Genomic DNA, 21200 nt, shown 5'->3' with positions numbered 1-21200 from the left:
TATTGGTCATATTGGCTGAGGCTGATGGGAGTTGGAGTCCAGCAGCATCTAGTGGACACCCCATGGGCTATCCCTGGTCTATCTCCCACAGTGACCAACCAACCAACCAACCAACCAACCAACCAACCAGATGCCTATCGGAAGCCTAAAGCGTCATCTAGTCCACCCCCCTGAAATGCAGGAATCTCAACTAAAGTGTCCATGACAGATGGCCATCCAACCTCTGCTTAAAAACCTCCAAGGAAGGAGAGTTCACAACCTCCTGAGAGAGACCGTTCCAATGTCAAACTGATTTTACTGTCAGAAAGTTCCTCCTTATGTTTCATCAAAATCTTCTATCTTGTAACTTGAAGCCATTGATTCAGGTCCTAGCCATCAGAACAGGAGACAGCAAGCTTGCTCCATCTACCATGTAACAGCCCTTGATATACTATTTGAAGATGGCTATGATATCTCTTCTCAGTCTCCTATTTTCCAAGCTAAACATACACAGCACCTTCAACCATTTCTCATAAGGCTTGGCTTCCAGATCATCTTGGTTGCCCTCCTCCACACATGTTCCAGCTTGTCAATATCCTTCTTAAATTGTCCAAAACTGGACACAGTGCTTGAGGTGTGGTCTGACCAAGGAATAAAAGATTGGTACTGGTTAAAACAAATAAAAAATCAAGACAAAACAAATCATTATAATAGGGTGGGTCCTGAACTAGACAACTCTAGCACCTGGCATGGGCATAGAGAGATGGATTGAGTTAGATCTTTGGTCCATGTAGCTCAGTACTGTCTACCTTGACTGGCAGAGACTCTCCAGGGTTTTGGGTAGGATCTTTCCCTAACCCGACTGGAGATGCCAGAGATTGAACAAAGCAAATCAGATGCTCTACCACTGCCTTCTACATCCAATGAAAATGACATAATGAAGGTGTTGGGTGCACCTCTTTGGAGAGGGAATTCCACAGCATAGGGGCTGCTTCGAAGAATCTTCTCTCTCTGCTTGCCACCGCCACCCTAAATTTCTCAGGACAACGTAACTAGCCAAAACGTCTGACAATCTTAATATCCAGGAGAGTCTGTATGAAAGACCTATTGAGTTCAGAAGGAGATGGAGCCCGGTGGCACTTTAAAAAAAATGAAGAACTTTTCCACTGGGGTCAAAATACAGTTCCTCCCACTCTGCCAAGTGATTTCTACGTAAATTGGTTCCATTGTAAAGACAATCTGGTTCCTTTTTCTACTGGTTAACTCAGTTGCCCAATACATCTGCTTCCACCACGCCCACTCCCAAACACCACATAAAACTGTACCTGGCAGGTTTTAGGCTTCCAGATGGGGGTTACATGCATGTCCATCCACTTGCTTACACAGGTGGGAGCACAGACCAGCCACCAGAGCATCTGCAGAAGGCTGAGGTTCTTTCTCAACAAAGTGGTATTTTTCTCAACAAGAACACAAGTAAGATTTGAAACTGTTACTGGGATTTGTATTGCTTTTTTAAAAAAAAAAGACATATAGTAAAAGAAAGAAAGACAGAGAGACATAGTTTGGTTCATTAATAGATCTTAACAGGAATTAATTGATATTCCTCATGGATGAGAAGTATTTGCTCAGATGTCATAGGGAAGATTTTTTTCCCCCTGAACAGGTTCCAAGATAGAGCTACAAGGGCATTTTGCAAAGCATTGACATTTGAAATTTGACTGTAGAAGTAGACCTGCATGCAAATAAGAAAACCTGTGTCCCTGCTGAGTTATGTCTGGCATTATCTCTTTATAATTTAGGCTATGTTTGGTTAAGATTTACCAATTTTGGGTGGGAGTTTTTGTAGGAAGAGAGACCCAACGAGGCAAATAGATGGAATGCAGCTGCTTTAGTTATAGTTATTTAGTGATTTGTTATGAGATGTTGTGCTATTATTTTTTAAGATTGTGTTATTTTATGGATTTTTAAAAATCTTATTTTGTTATGAATTGCTTTATTTGCATTTTTATGATTATATTATGCTGCTGTTTTAATACATATGCTGTAACTAACTCTGGATTCAAAATAAGAGTGGTATAATTTCACTAGCAAAAGTCCCTGAACCCAAAACATTTAAGAAGGACTGAAAGAGCATGCATTTAAATTTGGACCTCTCCATTTCGAAGGCAGTGATTTATTTCAATTCAGCTGCAGCAAAATGTAGAACTGTCACAGAGGTGGTGCTGAATTATAGAGCTAAATCACTGAAGAGAGACGCTACAGGGCCCAGATGCCTGGCCGCAATGCCACCCACCAGCAAATGTGAGCGGACTTTCTCAAGGCACTGTTTGGTCTCCGGTGGTCACCCTCAGGGACTGGGGTCTCAGTAAGCAGGATTCTAAGTGCAGTGTAGTCTCAACTAGCCAAGACCAAGCACACAGGCTAGGTCCCAAACATGATCTGGAAGTAAAGTCAAGATACAGTCCAACGTTAATGTCACATGGGATTCACCAAAAAAGGTGGGTTGACAAGGAGCCAGAGAAATGTGTTGTTTCCACCCACCACACAATAATCACAACTGCTGACAGTGAAGGAATATCAGGGATGGGTTATTCATTAGTAGACCCCTTGCTCACAAGTGGACTGACAACTCTAAGCCCATTGGTGCATATTGTGGCATTTCTCTTCAGCCTGGACCCCAAACTTTTGGCACTGGTGCTCTTGAAGACTGGGACGGTGGTGCCTTCACCACCTCCTTCTTCTTCATCAGGTGTCAGCCTAAAAGGCTCCTCAAGGGGATCCTTGATATTGGATTCAGGGGGCTCTTGTCTTCTGATTCATCCTCTCAGGTTTCTGTGTTTGGCACCACCTCAGGGTGGCGCTGTGGGTTAAACCACTGAGCCTTGGGCTTGCTGATCAGAAGGTCGGCAGTTCAAATCCCTGTGATGGGGTGAGCTCCCGTTGCTCAGTCCCTGCTCCTGCCAACCTAGCAGTTCAAAAGCACATCAAAGTGAAAGTAGATAAATAGGTACCGCTCCGGCAGGAAGGTAAACGACGTTTCCATGTGCTGCTCTGGTTCGCCAGAAGCAGCTTTGTCATGCTGACCACATGACCCGGAAGCTGTACGCCGGCTCCCTCAGCCAATAAAGTGAGATGAGCACCACAACGCCAGAGTTGGCCACGACTGGACCTAATGGTCAGGGGTCCCTTTACCTTTACTGGGCTAGGAATGGCACCCTCCAAAGTCAATAATTTTGGAGAAGGATTAAAAACTGTTTGATTTCCACATTATTTGTGCCTATCCCTATGCAAGTCAATGGAGAGCTATCCATTGTATTTCCACCCCACCCACCCCCACCCAAAATATCTATGGGAGAAGCTTGATCCCGCCCACCACCAATGACCTTGGGGAAATAGGAACATTGCTGGCGGGGGGGGGCATTTACTCCACTCAAACCTTTCTTGGGAATCCATTCTCCACACAAACACCACCACCCAGCCCTTCATAATTCCTATTTTAATCACTCCAGCATAGTAAAGGCTTGAACCACTTAGGAGGACTGCCATGCCTGCTAATTCCACTCACTTCTTTGAAAAGAAATGTTATAGCTGTTTTTAGATCTCACACTGCTGTTGTATCTCAGAAGTCAAACAGAATCTGTTCCAGAATTCCATTCAACTTCTGAAACATTCGACTTCCAAAGCTGGAGTGAACCCTTACCTCTTTTAACCAGGGTTCATGTGCTTTGCTCATCCTTGGGGTAATCCAGAGCAGTCATTATGATGATGGAAAATCCTCTTGGACATATTGTACTCCTCAGGGCCTCATATTATATTGATTTCAGAACTGCAAACCCTAAAGACTCAAAATACACTGCAATTAATACAGTAAAAACTTTGGATTCTGCAAATAGGACTATGAGTCGAATATGCCCATTACCCATATACAGCAGTTAGCACTGATGAACAAATTGCACCACCAAAAAAAAGAAACATTAATCAAGCTAAAACAAACCACAGAGCTCAAAACAAACTCTCTGGCCACCATCTAGCCGGAAATTGCTTGCTAGTGGGGTTTTTTTTCTTTATCAACTTTAAGGAGTAGGTTGATTCTCCATATCCTCCAAAATACCACAGACTTTCTTCCCCTGGACAGATGCTTCAGTGAATGTAAAAATCTAGTCTCTTTGGTTTTGCAATACAGGCTTCAGACTGATCACTGGATTATCTCTGGAAAGAGCTTCATCTTGGCGAACAGACACGGGTTCCTGAGTGGCAGCGCAGGTGTAAGTGTTTCCTTCCTTTCTTTAATGCAACCAGAACTGGGTATACCTCTTTTTAAATTATTCACAAAATACAGTGGTACCTCAGGTTACAGACACTTCAGGTTAAAGACGCTTCAGGTTACAAACTCCACTAACCCAGAAATCGTACCTCGGGTTAAGAACTTTACCTCAGGATGAGAACAGAAATCACATGCCGGCGGTGCAGCAGCAGCGGGAGGCCCCATTAGCTAAAGTGGTACCTCAGGTTAAGAACAGTTTCAGGTTAAGAACGGACCTCCAGAACGAATTAAGTTCTTAACCCGAGGTACCATGGATGGATGTCATTGGACTACAAATCCCATCATCTCTTGGCCACTGTGAGAATATAATGCTGGCCCACTGGCTTGATTTAGCAGCCTCATCTTACCTTGTTCTGCTCATTGGCCATGTTGGCTGGGATTGATGGGTATATAGCAGTCCAGCAGGCTCTGTAGAGCACCATATTGGGTACTCTTGCTGTAAACTGATGGTGGTGTCTTCACTCCTTCTCTGAAGGTTCCAGTTCTGCATCAGGTGTCAGCCTGGAGGGCTTCACAAGGGGATCCTTGATACTGGATTCAGGGGTCTCTGCCTGCTCCTCTAGTTCTTTGTCTTCTGATTCATCCTCTCAGGTTTCCGTGTTTGGCACTACCTCAGGGCTAAGAATGGCACCCTCCAAACACAATTATTTTGGAGAAGGATTTAAAACTTCCTGCAGCCAATTTGAAGGCGCAGAAGGATGTTCAGCTTCCGAAAGAACATTCAGAAACTGGAACACTCACTTCCAATTTTTGATTGTTTGGGAGTCGGAACATTTGAATCCCAAGAAGTTCGGAAGCTAAGGGACAACTGTATAGTTAATGGGGAGGAGGCAGGACTAAAAGATATCATGGTGCTCCAAAACAGATCAGATGGCTTCCTAGAACTCTGGATACAAGTCGAATTTTACAGTCGGTACCAACCCAAGATAGAGATATATTGCCATCTCCATGTCTCTGGAAGGACAGGGTGCAGAAAGAGGTCGCATCTATCTCATACATTTAAAGCACTCTAATTCTCCTAACTATTGAAGAGATGCGAGAGAGAGAAATGAAAAGTTTCACAATGATTATTGTTGTTTACTTTATGTTTATTTGAGGTATTCATATACTGCTCAATCATTAGCATTTCTAAATGGTGTACATAACGGTGTTTTGAGGTGCATATGTTTTAATTTTACTAATCCTAATTTTACTAAGGATAAATTTCAAATGGTAAATAGTGATGTTTTCATGCAGGTTCATCTACATTTTGTTTTCTAGTTTATATTTTGCTCTTTCTCGCTGTGCTGCTATGTCTAAGGACTGATGCTGTAGAAATTATTCTGACTCAGAACATGCTGGAAGAAATGACCTCAGCCTCTGAGTGACACCAAGAGAGGCTGCAAGCATATTCTGCCCCCTGGTGATTTCCTTGAGGGATAGGAATCAGGCTTCCTGATATTTTAATATCCTTCCTTTTACAGCAGAATGGCCACAAAACCTCTTATCCTTGCCATCTACATCGTCACCTTCCTGACTGGCCTCCCTTCCAACCTGCTGGCTGGCTACTCCTTCCTAAGGAAAGTGCGCCAGAAGGCAACCCCCATGGATGTCTTCTTGCTCAACTTGACCATCTCTGATCTTATCCTTCTGCTGATTTTGCCCTTCAAGATGGCAGAGGCTTCTTCAGATGTCCCCTGGCCTCTCCCTGCCTTCCTTTGCCCCCTCACCAACTTCTGTTTCTACAGCAGCATTTACAGCAGCACCCTCTTCCTTACAGGGATCAGCATAGAGCGCTACCTGTGCATCGCCTACCCCATCAAGTTCAAGTCAGAACGTAGACCGACCTATGTAATAGTGGCCAGTCTCTTCTTCTGGTTTCTGGCTTGTTTCCACTGCACTATCATCTACACTGTCCAATACCACCCCGAGGCCCAACCCATGTCTCACAACTCCACGTGTTATGAGTCATTCTCCAATGGCCAGCTTAAAATCCTCCTCCCTGTCCGACTGCAACTCTGCATTCTCCTCTTCTTCCTCCCTTTCATCATCACCCTTTTCTGCTACATTAGGGTCATTCACATCCTGACCTCCTTGCCCCACATCAAACCCCAGAGGAAGAAACGGGCCGTGGGCCTGGCAGTGGCCACTCTGCTCAATTTTGCTGTTTGCTTTGGGCCCTTTAACATCTCTCACCTTGTGGGCTACATTCAGTTCTGGAGCCCTGAATGGAGGGTATATGGCTTCCTCCTCAGCTCTTTCAACAGCACTTTGGACCCTGTCATCTTCTACTTCTCCTCCACTGCCATCCAACAAACCTTTGCTCACTGCTGGCAGGCAACGCACTGCAAGCTGTTGACTCTTGCATCCCCGTGGTCTTTACCTTGCTGCAGGACTGTTGGAGAACCCGACAAAGAAGCAGGAGCAGGTGGTATATCCACATCTGGTGAACTGGCAGGGGCTGCCATCCCTACAGAAGCCTCCTTTGTCCAAACTGCAAGGGCCTGTGAGATCAGAGCCTTGAGCCCCCAGCAAGTACAAGTGCTTCGCGCAGGACTACGAGGCTACACAGAAGCCATCCTACATTGCCCAGAGCTGCAAGAGTATAAAGAAAAGAACGGCACAGATACAAATCTTCCAGATGGGTCAGATCTTTCCTAAATGGGAACTTTAACCTGAAATTGTGAGTGTGAACCTTGACATTTGAAATCTGAGACCTTGGGAGGTTGCTGTGGTCCAGATCATCTTCACCAGCATCAAAGATGTGATTGTGTAAGTGGTTAGCAGGACCAGCCCCACATGTTTTGCTGCCTCCTTCCAAATCCATGTACAGAAGGCAGTTGGTCTGGCATTTGAAGCTTACCTTAAGACTGGCAACAGGCAGAGTCTTCCACAACATCTGGGGGTGAAAGGGTAACTTAGAGCAGGCCATATATGGCACTCAGCTCTCTCCACCAACACTTTGGCACCACTCCCTACCACCCAGGATTTGTCATCTGAGGCAGCTGCCTCAAGACCAACCCTTGTCTGTGGTTTTTCATACTTCCAACTTCAAATGACCTCTTTCCGAGCCAGTTTGCTTGTCAAACTTATTTCCTCTCTTGAACATCAACTTCCTCCTGATCACACTTGGAAATGCTGATTTTCTTATGTTTGCATAAGGAAATACACACACAAATTGGAAAGTTAATAGAGGTGTATTAAAATAAATACATTGAAGTAGTAATAGTTAACCACCACCACAACACTGGAGTGTATATGATAGAGGACAACATGGGTGAGGGGAAAAAGAGAAAAGGAAGAGGGGAACGCAGAAGAGCAGTCCAAGTATTTTGGGGTCCTCTGGCAAACAATCCAACAATCTTTGGAGTAGGCCGTTGGGGGTGGGGTTGGCAGCAGTGAACACATTACATTTAAAGACATTTGTCCACCATGACTGATTTCCGGGGGGGGGGGGGGGGACCATGATAAGTTTCCCCGAAATCCCAGGTTTCTTTACACCACACTTCCACATCCTTCTTACTAATGCATCTTTCCCTGTGACCTATGTCAGAACTCGGCTCTCAAAGAGATAAAGAGGATCTGCAACCTCTCTATCTCATCTATGCCTGGGTTTAGATGAAGGTCAAGATGAAGCTCTTGAAGCTGAAGGCTTGCAACACAGAAGATGTCTGATATGCATCCGTCGTTTGGAAACACCACTCCAGTACAGGAACGATTGAATTTGCAGACTCTCTTATAGTGCAAACACTTGGGTTTTTATTAGATTTCCCATTTCCTCAGCCTTCTGAAAACTTTCTGGATCTAATCGACAACAGGTAGTTCCACATGTCGGGAAGGATCAACTAATTTAAGTGCTGCCCGCCATCCCTGCAATGTGGTCCACCACAGACTCAAAAAAACTCCTGTTTCTCATATCTGTCTACAACTGCAGAAACAGTGACATTTATCAAAGATCTGGTAGGTCACTGTCCATGGTTGTGATTGGCTTGATGGGTCTATGGGGTCTGCAGGCCAGGCCAAAATTAAAATGAGCCAATTGCATTGGTGGGCTAATAAAATATATATGACTTGAAGGGACACAAGCACCACAGGTGATCATTACTTATTGAAGTAGGGATGTATTTGCTGATACTGGCAGGGCGTTAGATCTTAGATCACGGCTGAGCAGGAGCATAGCTGGAACCACATCAGGTATAGCTGGAGCAATGTACTATGTCTAAGTATCATATAATTATGCACCACCTCCCATCCTATGCCTTTCTGAAGGTAGTAACCAATCACAGTGCTTCCTAGTACCTAGGACAAACAGGGTCAGAAAATACAGACACTGGCTTTGAAGAAAAACATTTGCAAGGACCACAAGTCAGGATTTCTCAGTTATGGTCCAAGAAAAAGGAACTTCACTCTAAGGAACAGGCTGCTCTGAGTCTGGTAGATCTGACCCAGGCAAAAGCTAACATGTTTTATCAAATCTACAGAAACTCAGAGTGTGTAATGTTTATAAACTATGGTCTAGGTATCAGATCATAAGATATCACTTGTGCTATGCTGTAAAAAAATAAAAAATAAAAAGTTTGTGTCTGTGTTTTTAACTATTCTGCAACACTAAAGGGGTGAGGGAAGAAATGTACCTCAGGTTAAGAACTCAATTAGTTCTGGAGGTCCGTTCTTAACCTGAAACTGTTCTTAACCTGAGGTACCACTTTAGCTAATGGGGCCTCCCACTGCCACAGCGCGATTTCTGTTCTCATCCTGAAGCAAAGTTCTTAACCCGAGGTACTATTTCTGGGTTAGTGGAGTCTGTAACCTGAAGCATCTGTAAGCAAATAGAAGAAAACATTTCAGTGAAATTGTCATAGGTGGAGCTCACCTTACTTTTGAACCAGACAAAGGGATTGAGAGTCTTTTATTTCATTTTACAAAAACAGTATCTCTAGTGGCCTGAATTCTGTGTCCTTCCCAAGTGCCCACACTTCCTGAAAACCCTGAAAACTTGGGCTTTTCTGTAAACTCAGGAAACTAAGAAGCCAAGTACTATGCACCTGACAGCTGCCCAGTGTTATTTTTATATAGATATATATATATTACCCTTAACAAAATCACTGCTGAAAGTTTTTGTAAAAGTTAAAAGGAATAACTCCCCTTAAAGACAAGATTAGTGAGTGCACCAGTCTCTGGAACTTGGTAGCCGTCCTACCCACTCTCAGTTGAAACCCACCATGAGGTAGTTCCTTCCATGGTGTGTGTTGCTGTTTTTCAGATGGGGGAGGGCGGGCAGCCAGGAAGATTGCAGAGCACTGGGGAGATGCTTAATAGAAATAAAGGCACATACACATGTAGCATCCTTGGGCACCTTGCAACAATAAGGTGAGATCAATCCCACAATTATAAAGAAAATGAGGCAGAGAACAGATAAACACTGCCCAGGCTTGTGCCCTGGGGAGACCACTCTGGGCTGCTAACACAGCATTTTGACTTCACACCCCCCCCCCGAAGGAACACTCCATGTATCTCAAGACAGACGGATACCAACAACAAGGCTGAATATGTTATAATAATAATTCTTGCTATGTGGTGTTCTTTTGGCCTTAATTAAGTTCTTAATGTTGTTGCTCTTCTTTACCTTAATTGCCACATTATTTCCCCCTGGGTACCTATAAATGCTTTCCTTTTTAGGTGGGGGTTTACCCAAATGGGGACCTTTGAGGGAGTTTATAGTTCTTATATCCACTAGCCCACTGTCGTTCCTAGTTTTCTTATGCAGCTCAATTAATGTGGGTAGCAGTCAGTGTCAGATTTACATACAAGCTAAACAAGCTATAGCTTAGGGGCCCACTCTCTTGGTGGCCCCCAAATAAATTAAAGGGGGGACTGGATGTACATCTCCAAAATATAAGATAAAAAACAAATAAAATGAAACCTACATACAGCAACAGTCTTTTGTGTTGTGTAGACTCCTGTGATGTAAGTAATGGGCCCCACCTGCTAGCCAGCTCCCTAAAATATCACTGATTTGCTCATTTCTATATATAGGGTGCCTATATTCTGCATGTGCAAATGGCTTTAGATACCTATTAGGTCCATAAATTACCATATAGCATATAGTCAATACAAAAAAGAGCTACAATTTGTTGTTGACAAAGGAGAGCTGGACATATAAAGAGCCCCATTACCTTCAGTAGCTTAGGGCCTCATCAAACCTAAATCCAGCCCTGGTTGCAGTTCATGACACTCATAAAGAAATTATTTTATCAGCTTTATATTTTCCAAGATGTCTTTGGCCAATTGAAATTGGGAGTTAATGTCTTTCTCTTCCCCCTGCTCCACTCTAGGTAGGGGAAACTAATTCTCTGATTTAATATGGCACTTTGCCGGCTCATTCACCTGCTTTAACATGAAATCACCCCTAGCTTCCCTTGTACCACCCATTCCATCCTACCAGTAGCAGGTGCTGTTTTAGTCAGTGCCACCTCCATAGCCAAGCTAATGGCATATTCTTCCCAATTAGCCTCTTGTGCTATACACCTGTAGTCAATAGACCAGTCCAAATTGCAGGCAGAAAGAGATGGAGATATGCATTTATTGACAGCGGGTGGCGCTGTGGTCTAAACCACTGAGCCTTGGGCTTGCCGATCAAAAGGTTGGCGGTTCAAATCCCCGCGACAGGGTGAGCTCCTGCTGCTTGGCCCTAGCTGCTGCCAACCTAGCAGTTTGAAAAGACCCCCAAAAGTGCAAGTAGATTAATAGGTACCGCTCTGGCGGGAAGGTAAACAGTGTTTCCGTGCGCTGCTCTGGTGTTGGTGTTTCGTTGTGCCAGAAGCGGTTTAGTCATGCTGGCCACATGACCCATAAAAAATGTCTGCGGACAAATGCCGGCTCCCTCGGCCTGTAAAGCAAGATGAGCACCTCAACCCCAGAGTCATCTGTGACTGGACTTAACTGTCAGGGCTCCGGTCCCTTTACCTTTACCTTATCCCTTGGGGGGGAAGAAGTTGGTCATTTTATTTTGTCTTCTTTCTCTTACATGTGCAGCATTCTCAGATACAGGTAGTGCTCCCTGTTTCTTGTATCCTTGCCTTGTAAGAACCATTACTCCAGATTATGCACCCACAAGGCTGGAGAGGCAAATGAGCAGACGTGGAAATAAAATGTCCTCACAGGGCTTCTCTGAGTCTTTTGGCTTGCAGCATCCTCTGCTCCATCCTTCAAGGTCCTCTTGCTTCAGGGTGGGGTGGAGTGAACCCTTACCTCTTTTAACCAGGGTTCATGTGCTTTGCTCATCCTTGGGGTAATCCAGAGCAGTCATTATGATGATTGGTGGAAAATCCTCTTGGATATATTGTACTCCTCAGGGCCTCATATTATATTGATTTCAGAACTGCAAACTCCTAAAGACTCAAAATACACTGCAATTAATACAGTAAAAACTTTGAATTCTGCATATAAAAATATGAGTCGAATATGCCCATTACCCATATACAGCAGTTAGCACTGATGAACAAATTGCACCACCAAAAAAAGAAACATTAATCAAGCTAAAACAAACCACAGAGCTAAGAACAAACTCTCTGGCCACCATCTAGCCGGAAATTGCCTGCTAGTGAGGTTTTTTTTTCCTTTATCAACTTTAAGGAGTAGGTTGATTCTCCATATCCTCCAAAATACCACAGACTTTCTTCCCCTGGACAGATGCTTCTGTGAATGTAAAAATCTAGTCTCTTTGGTTTTGCAGTACAGACTTCAGACTGTTCACTGGATTATCTCTGGAAAGTGCTTTATCGTTTTCTTGGCAATCAGACAGAGGGGTACCTGAGTAATAACACAGGTAAGTGTTTCCTTCCTTTCTTTAATGCATCCAGAATTGGATATACCTCTTTTAAAATTGGGACGCAGGTGGTGCTGTGGGTTAAAGCCTCAGCGCCTAGGACTTGCCGATCGAAAGGTCGGCGGTTCGAATCCCTGCGGCGGGGTGCGCTCCCGCTGCTCGGTCCCAGCACCTGCCAACCTAGCAGTTCGAAAGCACCTCTGGGTGCAAGTAGATAAATAGGGACCACTTACCAGCGGGAAGGTAAACGGCGTTTCCGTGTGCGGCTCTGGCTCGCCAGATGCAGCTTTGTCACGCTGGCCACGTGACCCGGAAGTGTCTCCGGACAGCGCTGGCCCCTGGCCTCTTGAGTGAGATGGGCACACAACCCCAGAGTCTGTCAAGACTGGCCCATACGGGCAGGGGTACCTTTACCTTTACCTTTACCTTTTAAAATTATTCACAAAATACATACCATGGATGGATGTAATTGGACTACAAATCCCATCGTCTCTTGGCCACTTTGAGAATATAATGCTAATCCACTGGCTTGATTCAGCAGCCTCATTGGCCATGTTGGCTGGGATTGATGGGTATACAGCAGTCCAGCAGGCTCTGTAGAGCACCACGTTGGGTACTCTTGCAGTAAACTAAGGAGTCACAATCAAGTTCTTTAATGGGAATTAACTTATACTTTTGAAAATTTGAAAGTTTTAAAAAAAGAGAAACTGCCCAGAACTTGTTGGGCAGGATTTATACCTTTTCTGAACGATGCTGTCAAATGAAAGAAGAACCTGAAAAGACACGTGCTGGGATAGACCAAAGATTTATCTTATTTAACATCTTATTTTTTACAGAGGACAACCAGAGAATAGTTCCATGATGCCACTATACCCAGCAACTAGTATTCAAAATATGTATGGTGCCATGGATATTGGAGGTCCTAGATACTGCTCATGATTAGCAGACCACTATTTCCATCTCTTCCATTTGTTTTTCCAAGCGCTAGCTTCCATTTGTATCATGCAAGGTAGTTCTCAGATTACATTTGGCACATATCTGAAATTTGGCAGTATTAGGAACTCAAGTTCAAATACATCAGGCATTTATAAGATTCAGGTTTGATGTTCAATTGTGAAAGTTAATCAAAGACAACTTAAATCCTTCAGCTTACTTCTTAATTTGAAGACAACAATTTTGTGTGCCTACTTCAATTCCTAAATCAAACTTGATGGGCAGGATATAAAGCACTACATGGTTAAGCTGGCTGTGGGCAGACCAGGACTGGTGGCGCAATACCCCATTCACCTTAATTGACCAGCCTCCTCTGCTCACACTGGCATACAGTTCCTGGTAGGGACTTACCATCTCTCCCTTTTGTTACAGACTCTGAGAAGATGGCACATAAGGGTGTGGTCCTTGCTTTCTACATCTTCACCTTTCTGACTGGTCTCCCTTCCAACCTCCTGGCCTGCTACACGTTCTTCAGAAAAGTGTCTCAGAAGCCTGTCCCTATAGACATCCTCCTGCTCAACTTGACCGTGTCTGATATCACCCTTTTGCTTTTCCTTCCCTTCAAGATGGCTGAAGCCACCTGGGACATGACTTGGCATCTCCCTGTCTTCCTTTGCCCCCTCACCAACTTCTGTTTCTACAGCAGCATCTACATCAGCACCCTTTTTCTGATGGGGGTCAGCGTGGAGCGCTACCTGTGTGTCCTCTACCCTGTCAAGTAGAAGTTGAATCGCAGGCCAATTTACGCAATAGCAGCCAGCCTCTTCTTCTGGTTGTTGGCCTATTCCCACTGCAGTATTGTCTACATTGTCCAAAACCGCAACACCACCATGCTGCCTTCTGACAAAAACTTCTCATGCTATGAGAAGTTCTCCTCTAGCCAGCTCCAAATCCTCCTTCCGGTCCGGCTGGAAATCAGCCTTTTCCTCTTCTGGCTACCTTTCACCATCACCCTGTTTTGCTATATCAATGTTATCCGCATCCTGGCCTCCCTGCCCAACATCCCATCCCATAAAAAGAAACGAGCCATGGGCCTGGCTCTGGTGACTCTGCTCAATTTCACCATCTGCTTCGCTCCCTACAATACATCCCATATTGTTGGCTTCATTCAGAAGCAAAGCCCTTCCTGGAGAGTGGATGCTTTCCTCCTCAGTGCTCTCAACACCACTTTGGACCCAGTTCTCTTTTTCTTCTCCTCTACTGCCATACGGCGGACTTTTTCTAGTTGCTGGATTGGTATGTCCAAGAGTCTCTGGACCATGGTGTCAGCCTGCTGCTCTCCTTGCTGTAAAGTTCCTGGAGATGATGATGGTGGTGAAGAAGATGCAGGAGCTGGTCAAACTGTTCCAAATCTCCCAAGTGAATTGGCACAAGCCAGGGATTCCACTCTTTGTACCAGCCGGCAGAGGTCAGGGATATCTGAGCACTGAGCACATACTGAAAGATGTTCCCTGCACATAACAAGACATGTGACTCTAAAACATGCCAGCTGAAATGAACCTTTACACACCTTCAAAAGTTTTGAATAACCCCAAGCAGATTTTGACTTTGAAACCATGAATTCAAACATTTCCAGCTTGCATTTTGAAAGAGAAATTATTGACCCAACATTCTTAAACTCCTTGGATCTTCCAGTTTGTTTGTCCATTTGTTTCTGCAGGTATCAACTATGAGATCACATCAGCCAGATGCTTCCAGACATTCTGCCTTCAGAGAAACCTTTCTACTTATTTCAGAGGGATTACCTAGAATACATGGCACATTCGTATGGATCACCAGCTATGTCAATTGAGTTATCTAATTTCCCTGTATGCACCCAATAACAGTCCAAAAAATTCAGGGTTGCCGATTTGTTTCCATCCCCTTCTCCCCAGCCTTACCTTTATTGGCATTAGTGTCAAGTCCTCTCTGTGAAATCGTAAACAGGCTGATTTCTCCAAATCAAACTCCTACCTTTAAAAGCACAAGAGCAGTTCAGGTCATTTTTGGTCAGTTAGCTGAGGACAACTGATTTGTCTCGGCACACACAAGAAACAGACAGCTCTGCCCCCCAGCTATTCTGTGCTAAGGACGGGATTATCACTCCAACTCCACTCTTCAAATGATCAATCTGATGGTCATGAAGGGAACAATTTGTTTCCCCACTAAGGTGCTGCACTCTAGCTCTGTGTCTACTTTATTTATTTTTCTCTTATCTGCTGGCACCATCCAAATCAGTAGTGTCTTGTGGTGGGCAGAAAAAAATGCTTGAGAGCTGAATCAGACCCTCCCCCTCCAAAAAGCAAACAAACCTGGGGAAGAGGTTAGCCTGCATTAAGAGTGCCAGTTCTATGGGACCAAGGTGTATTCGGGTCCCCTAATAACTGTTGGGGGGAGCTGGGAACCCTCAATGTTGAGTGGGTGGAGGAGGCAGCGCAAGGAGCCAAATGTGGTGCAGCTTCAGTGGGCAGCTCTTCCTGAGTGTGAGAAAGGAGGAGCTGCCGGCCATTGAAGGCACACCATGCTGGGCTCCGCACTTTGTCTCCTCCCCATGATGTGGCTTTGTGCATGCAATGGACACTGGGTGTGTGTACCACATGCAATGCACACTGAGTGTGCAATGCACACTGGGCCCTCTCAATCTTGGGCACATGTGGCCTGCATTAAGTAAATCCATATGTTGAATACTATTTATTGTATTGAACTTAGTGTTTTTTTATGGCTTGGTTGTTTCCTTGTATGTTAAAGTCTGATATGTCTGCATTTGGGAGTGTTTGGCTTTTTTTACCTAGCATGTTAGAAATCTTAAATAAAATAAATTGCATATGAAATGTTTTCTGCAATTTAATATTGTCCCCATACCTGGAAGGAAGATGGAAGACCATGTTAAAGGCCACAACTTTACTAATGAGAACTCTGAGAAGACAAAACAAAATAAAAAAAAATCCTTCCAGTAGCACCTTAGAGACCAACTAAGTTTGTTATTGGTATGAGCTTTCGTGTGCATGCACAGTTCTTCAGATTCATATCTAAGGTGCTACTGGAAGGATTTTTGTTTGTTTGTTTTGACTGCGGCAGAGCAACATGGCTACCTACCTGTAATCTGAGAAGACATGCAGCCACCAACTCAATGGCTACTAGCCAGAATGCATATGCTCTACAACCAATGTTGGAGGCAGCATGTTTCAAAGGCCAGTTGCTGAGAATCAGAAGTGAGGAGGATGCTCTGGTACTCAGATCCTACTTTGGGAGTTCCCAGAGACATCTGGTTGTCCACTGTGAGAACCAGATTCTGGACTAGATGGGCTTTGATCTGATCCAGCAGCCTCTTCTAATCTTCTTAATACAGATCCCCAGCATCTCTATTTGTGGGCCTAAACGTAATGAAGAGCTAGAAGGGAGAATCCCTTCTCTTCCTCAGGTAGGTGACATGGCCCGGACTTGTGGAGCAGCATACTAATAGGGATAGACATTCTGTGAATTTTAGATTCTCCTTTTCCCAGTCCTAAATTCAGATTTCCGTATCAGTTTATAATTTATTTATTTTCCGTATCAGTTTGTGATTTTAAAACCTCACTTAAATTTTAAAACCTCACTTATTTTAAAACCTCACTTAAAAAACTCACCAGCAAATCTATCCTAATACAGTGGTGCCTCGCAAGACAAAATTAATTCGTTCCGCAAGTCTTTTCGTCTTGCGAGTTTTTCGTCTTGTGAAGCACGGTTTCCCATAGGAATGCATTACATACAGTCTGTCCCCCGACCTCTTCTGAAGGCCGGCGGGGGGCGAAAGTCTTTGCTTTCCCCCCCCCCGCCTGCCTTCCCGGGACAGCAGAGACTTCTCCGCTGTCCCGGGGTGATTTAAAAGCCCCTGGGAAGGCAGGCAGGGGGGACAAAGACTTTTGCCCCCTGCCAGCCTTCAGAAGAGGTCCTTCTTCTTGCGAAGCAAGCCCATAGGGAAATTCGTTTTGCGAAGCGCCTCCAAAACGGAAACCCTTTCGTCTAGTGGGTTTTTCGTCTTGCGAGGCGTTCGTCTTGCGGGGCACCACTGTATGTACACCTTTGCATACGCTTTCCTGTAATATAATGCAAGTTTGTGTGTTATTTTCACTAACATTTTTATGAACACGTCACTGTAGTATATGCATTTTTTTGTAATTGCTACTTGGCTGGAAAACAACATTGCAAAATTCAGCGAAGGGCCAATTTTGCAGGATTTCAAAGAATTCTGCTTTGTGTATTGTGCCAGGAAGTGCAAATCATATAGTAGGTTCACATTTAAACACCAAGTGAACCAAATCCCTCCCACCCCCACTCCTCCATACTACACAATGGCAGATGGGTAGGCTAACAAAATAAGCCAAAGGTGGGGGCAGTGCCACCATTAAATAGGGCAGCACAGAATGCTCTGCAATTAGCTGCAAAGCAGTTGGGAGGAGTCTCCCTCCCTCCATGCTCACAGACAAATCTCAGAGGGATGCATTCAATGCATCTTCCATGTAGGAACAGAGCAGGCTCGCCCCTGTTGCACTTCCAGCTTAATGTTTGTTTTGCAGTCCTTGTGCTTGCTCCAGAAAGAGGGGATCAAATAATAGGGGTGGGAGAAAATTCAGTTCAGCTCTGATTTAAAGCTGACTCTATTAAATTCACAAGACCATCCTTCAAAATTCACACAGCCATCCTTCAAAATTCAGACTTCTCTGAATTTTGCAGTGCAGTTCGCCAACCAAACCATGTTTACAAAAATGTATTTATTAGGGGAAACAGCTTACAAAAACTTGTACATTCGTCAAATGTACTGCATAGTCAAAGCTGCATAGACAGTGGGATTTATCTGGGGATATTTTCACTAAAATGCTGGTGAATTTGGGGAAAATTTTAAGAATACAAATGCATATTGTTGCAACACATGAAGAACTGAATTAAGGTTGGGAAAAATGAGAAACTGAGAGAACTTAAACTGACATATCCTTCTATTTCTATCAGGGAACAGGCATGAGTTTTGCAGATGTGAGCTCTTTCTTGGCAAGCTGGAAATACCACTTCTTTCTTGTGGTCTGGTGGTTGGGGTTAAGGTCGGTAGCTGTTCTGCCAGACCTGGCATTCAGCTCTTTTAACCGCAACTTGATGCATGAAGCAATATTAAAGTTTTTGCAGCTCGAGCTGCTGTTAAACCACAAGAACGGGCCAGGCTATATATTTGTTACTGACATCCGTCTGTCTCAAGAGGCATTGGAGGGCACCTCTGGGGGGCGAAGGGAAACCTCTGGGATAGCAGCACCAAAGTGGCCTCCCCAGGCTGCAAACCTGGGCAGTGTGTATGGAGGTCCTGGGCTACCCAGACGACAAGACCCTCCTCTTGACCTCACTGATTTGTCCAAATGAAAGCAAAGCATTATATTTGGCACTAACTTGGCTGCAGAAGTTGTCGGAAGGAGACATACAAGCCACCATCCAACCATCTTAAGGACTATACTCTGGATACGTGCAGGCTTTAGCCTTTTCTTCTCCTGAAGTTATCCCGCAAGGCAGCAGAAGTTTAGGGTTAGAGTTTTCCTTCTCCTGGATAGGCTACCTTCCCAGGTTGATGAGTCCCACCTGCCTCTCACTCCTCTCTGCACTAAGTAAGTTCCATTGGAAGGATGTCCAGTTGCCAAGTATATCGCTTAGACCACTCTAAAATATCCACCAAAATCAATAGCTGTCCCAAGGCTAGTACTACTACTACTACTACTACTAATAATAATAATAATAATAATAAATTTCATTTATATCCTGCCCTCCCCAGCCGAAGCCGGGCTCAGGGCGGCTAATAACAATCAGTAGGGTTCTTCCAGCACGAGAGAGAGAGAGAGAGAGAGAGAGAGAGAGGCAGACAGACAGACAGACAGACACACACACAGAGAGAGAGAGAGAGAGAGAGAGAGAGAGCGCCAGCTGGAATGCCAAGTTACAACTCTGCCAGCTTATAATATTTGCTTGCTTAAGTCCTGCAGGGGATTAGCAAACCATTTTGCACTAGCTTGGCTGAGAGGTCCAAACAAGAGGCAAGAACAAATGACCCAGAACACTCTTGGATCAGAACTCACAAAATTTGCTAGGATTCACTAACAGAAATGTACAAAACAGAATGCAGTCAAGGAAAACAGAGAAAATGTTTTTGGTGCTAAATTCTAGGACTTGCTCTGCCTCAGGAGTGGGGAATCTTTTTCATCCCAAGGGCCACTTTGCCTTCTGGGGGCCACATGACAGTGGTGGGCAGGTCCAGAGGCAAAGAGGGATGGAAAAATGAATGTAATTCTTACCTTTATACAGCCAGATAATTTCTTTTTCTTTTTTGCATATCATTTTTATTAGTTTTACATTAATACTTCCCATTACAATATCTCCTTTTATCTTATATTATACATTTCGGCTTTTTAGGGCCCTGACTTCCTTCAAACCTTCCTTGTGAGTTTCTATCTTTCATTTCAAATTTCTGCATTTTCACTATCTATGTTTTTGATTTTACAGCCAGATAATTTCTACACAGAATCACACTCTAAGCTTCCTCCAGGCATACAAGAGTGATTATCAGAATTTAAGGAAGCAGTCCAGACAGGCAAAAACACTCAATGAGGATGTGAAACAAAGTTTCTGAGTGGCGTGTCCTTAGGAGAAGGGTATGGTTGAGGAAGGGGGTGTCCTGGGGAAGAATCTTAGGGACCAGGCAGGGAGATCTGGAGGGCTGCTTTTGGCTCCCAGGCTTGAGGTTCGTCAGCTGATCCAAGTAGGTCTAGCAGGTAGGCAGGCTAGACACAGCAAAAGAGGAGGATCCCTAGGAAAATACAATACAGAAATCTAAAGTCTGTCCAGCTTCCTCTATATACAGTCATACCTTGGCTTACAGCTGCTTCAGGTTGCGGTTTTTTGGGTTATGGACCGCCAAATCCGGAAGTACCAGAACGGGTTACTTCTCTGGGTTTCGGCGGCCGTGCATGTGCAGAAGCGCTAAATTGTGCTTTGCGCATGTGCAGAAGTGCCAAATCGCAACATGCAGATGCACAGATCCTGCATGGATCATGTTCGCAACCCGAGCATCCACTGTACAACTGAAACTGAAAGTACTTAAAGACAGACATGCATGCATATTTATAGAGCTTCCTCCAGAAAACAGAGAACAATACTCTTTTCCTTGTGCCTATTCTTAAGGTTGTGCAACATCACTTGTTGTGCAACTATGGAATAAGTGTCACAGGAACTATGAGAAAAGTGTCTGATACAAATAGTGACATGAAATAGTGACCTTCCTCTTTCAGCAGACCTTCCTCTGTCTGCGTGTACGTATGTGGGAACTATTTCCAACTGCTTTTATATGGAATTAATTTTTAATGGTCATATTGTTTTTATATATGGAATTGTTTTTCATTATTGTATGTACGACACTGTTTTTCATTCTTTTTAACTTGTTTTCTGGTTTTAACTTTTGTTTGTTTGTTGGATAACCGCAGCACAAGGTCTCTCACTTTCTGTCTGCATCATTCTTCAAAGGCTGCTTCTTATTTGGAGGCTGGATAGGCTTCACTGTATGACTCGGCTACAGATTCTTACTGTGTGTAAGAACCTGTGTGTACCTGTGTTAGATTCAGGCAAAACAAAATGACTACACATTGTCCCCTTAAATATAGCTCACCCAACAGGTAACTAAATCATGTGGCTGGGTCGGCTTGCCAAAACAGAAAAGTGCTCAGTGGGTATCTAAAACGATACAGTGAGGGGGTTTCTGTAATGTCAATAGTCGGGGAGTACCAAAGCTACATTAAAGGGCATCCAGGGCAGCTATCTACCAGCTCCACCTGGTACGCAGGCTGAGACCCTACCTGCCCGTGGACTATCTTGCCAGAGTGGTGCATGCTCTGGTTATCTCCCACTTGGACTACTGCAATGCGCTCTACATGGGGCTACCTTTGAAAACGACCAGGAAACTGCAGTTAATCCAAAATATGGCAGCTAGACTGGTGACTGGGAGTGGCTGCCAGGACCACATAACACCGGTCCTGAGAGATCTGCATTGCCTCCCAGTATGTTTCCAAGCACAATTCAAAGTGTTGGTGCTGACCTTTAAAGCCCTAAAAGGCC

At 44.3% G+C, this 21200-nt stretch overlaps 2 pseudogenes across 2 annotated transcripts; both read left to right on the top strand.

The window, feature by feature from the left end:
- Nucleotides 1–1324: 1324 nt before the first annotated feature.
- Nucleotides 1325–6943, top strand: LOC310850534 (free fatty acid receptor 2 pseudogene; annotated as a pseudogene). The gene is made up of 3 exons (XR_014568729.1): nt 1325–1452; nt 4163–4244; nt 5564–6943. The product of XR_014568729.1 is annotated as a free fatty acid receptor 2 pseudogene (transcript).
- Nucleotides 6944–13486: 6543 nt separating this feature from the next.
- LOC310850052 (free fatty acid receptor 2 pseudogene) lies at nt 13487–15637 on the top strand (annotated as a pseudogene). Its single transcript has one exon. The product of its transcript is annotated as a free fatty acid receptor 2 pseudogene (transcript).
- The last annotated feature ends 5563 nt before the right edge of the window (nt 15638–21200 follow it).

Source organism: Podarcis gaigeae (genome assembly GCF_964106915.1).
Source record: "Podarcis gaigeae genome assembly, chromosome: 8".
NCBI classification, from domain to species: Eukaryota; Metazoa; Chordata; class Lepidosauria; order Squamata; family Lacertidae; genus Podarcis; species Podarcis gaigeae.
Note: the sequence above shows the minus strand (reverse complement) of the source record. Positions and strands in the feature narration are given on the sequence as shown.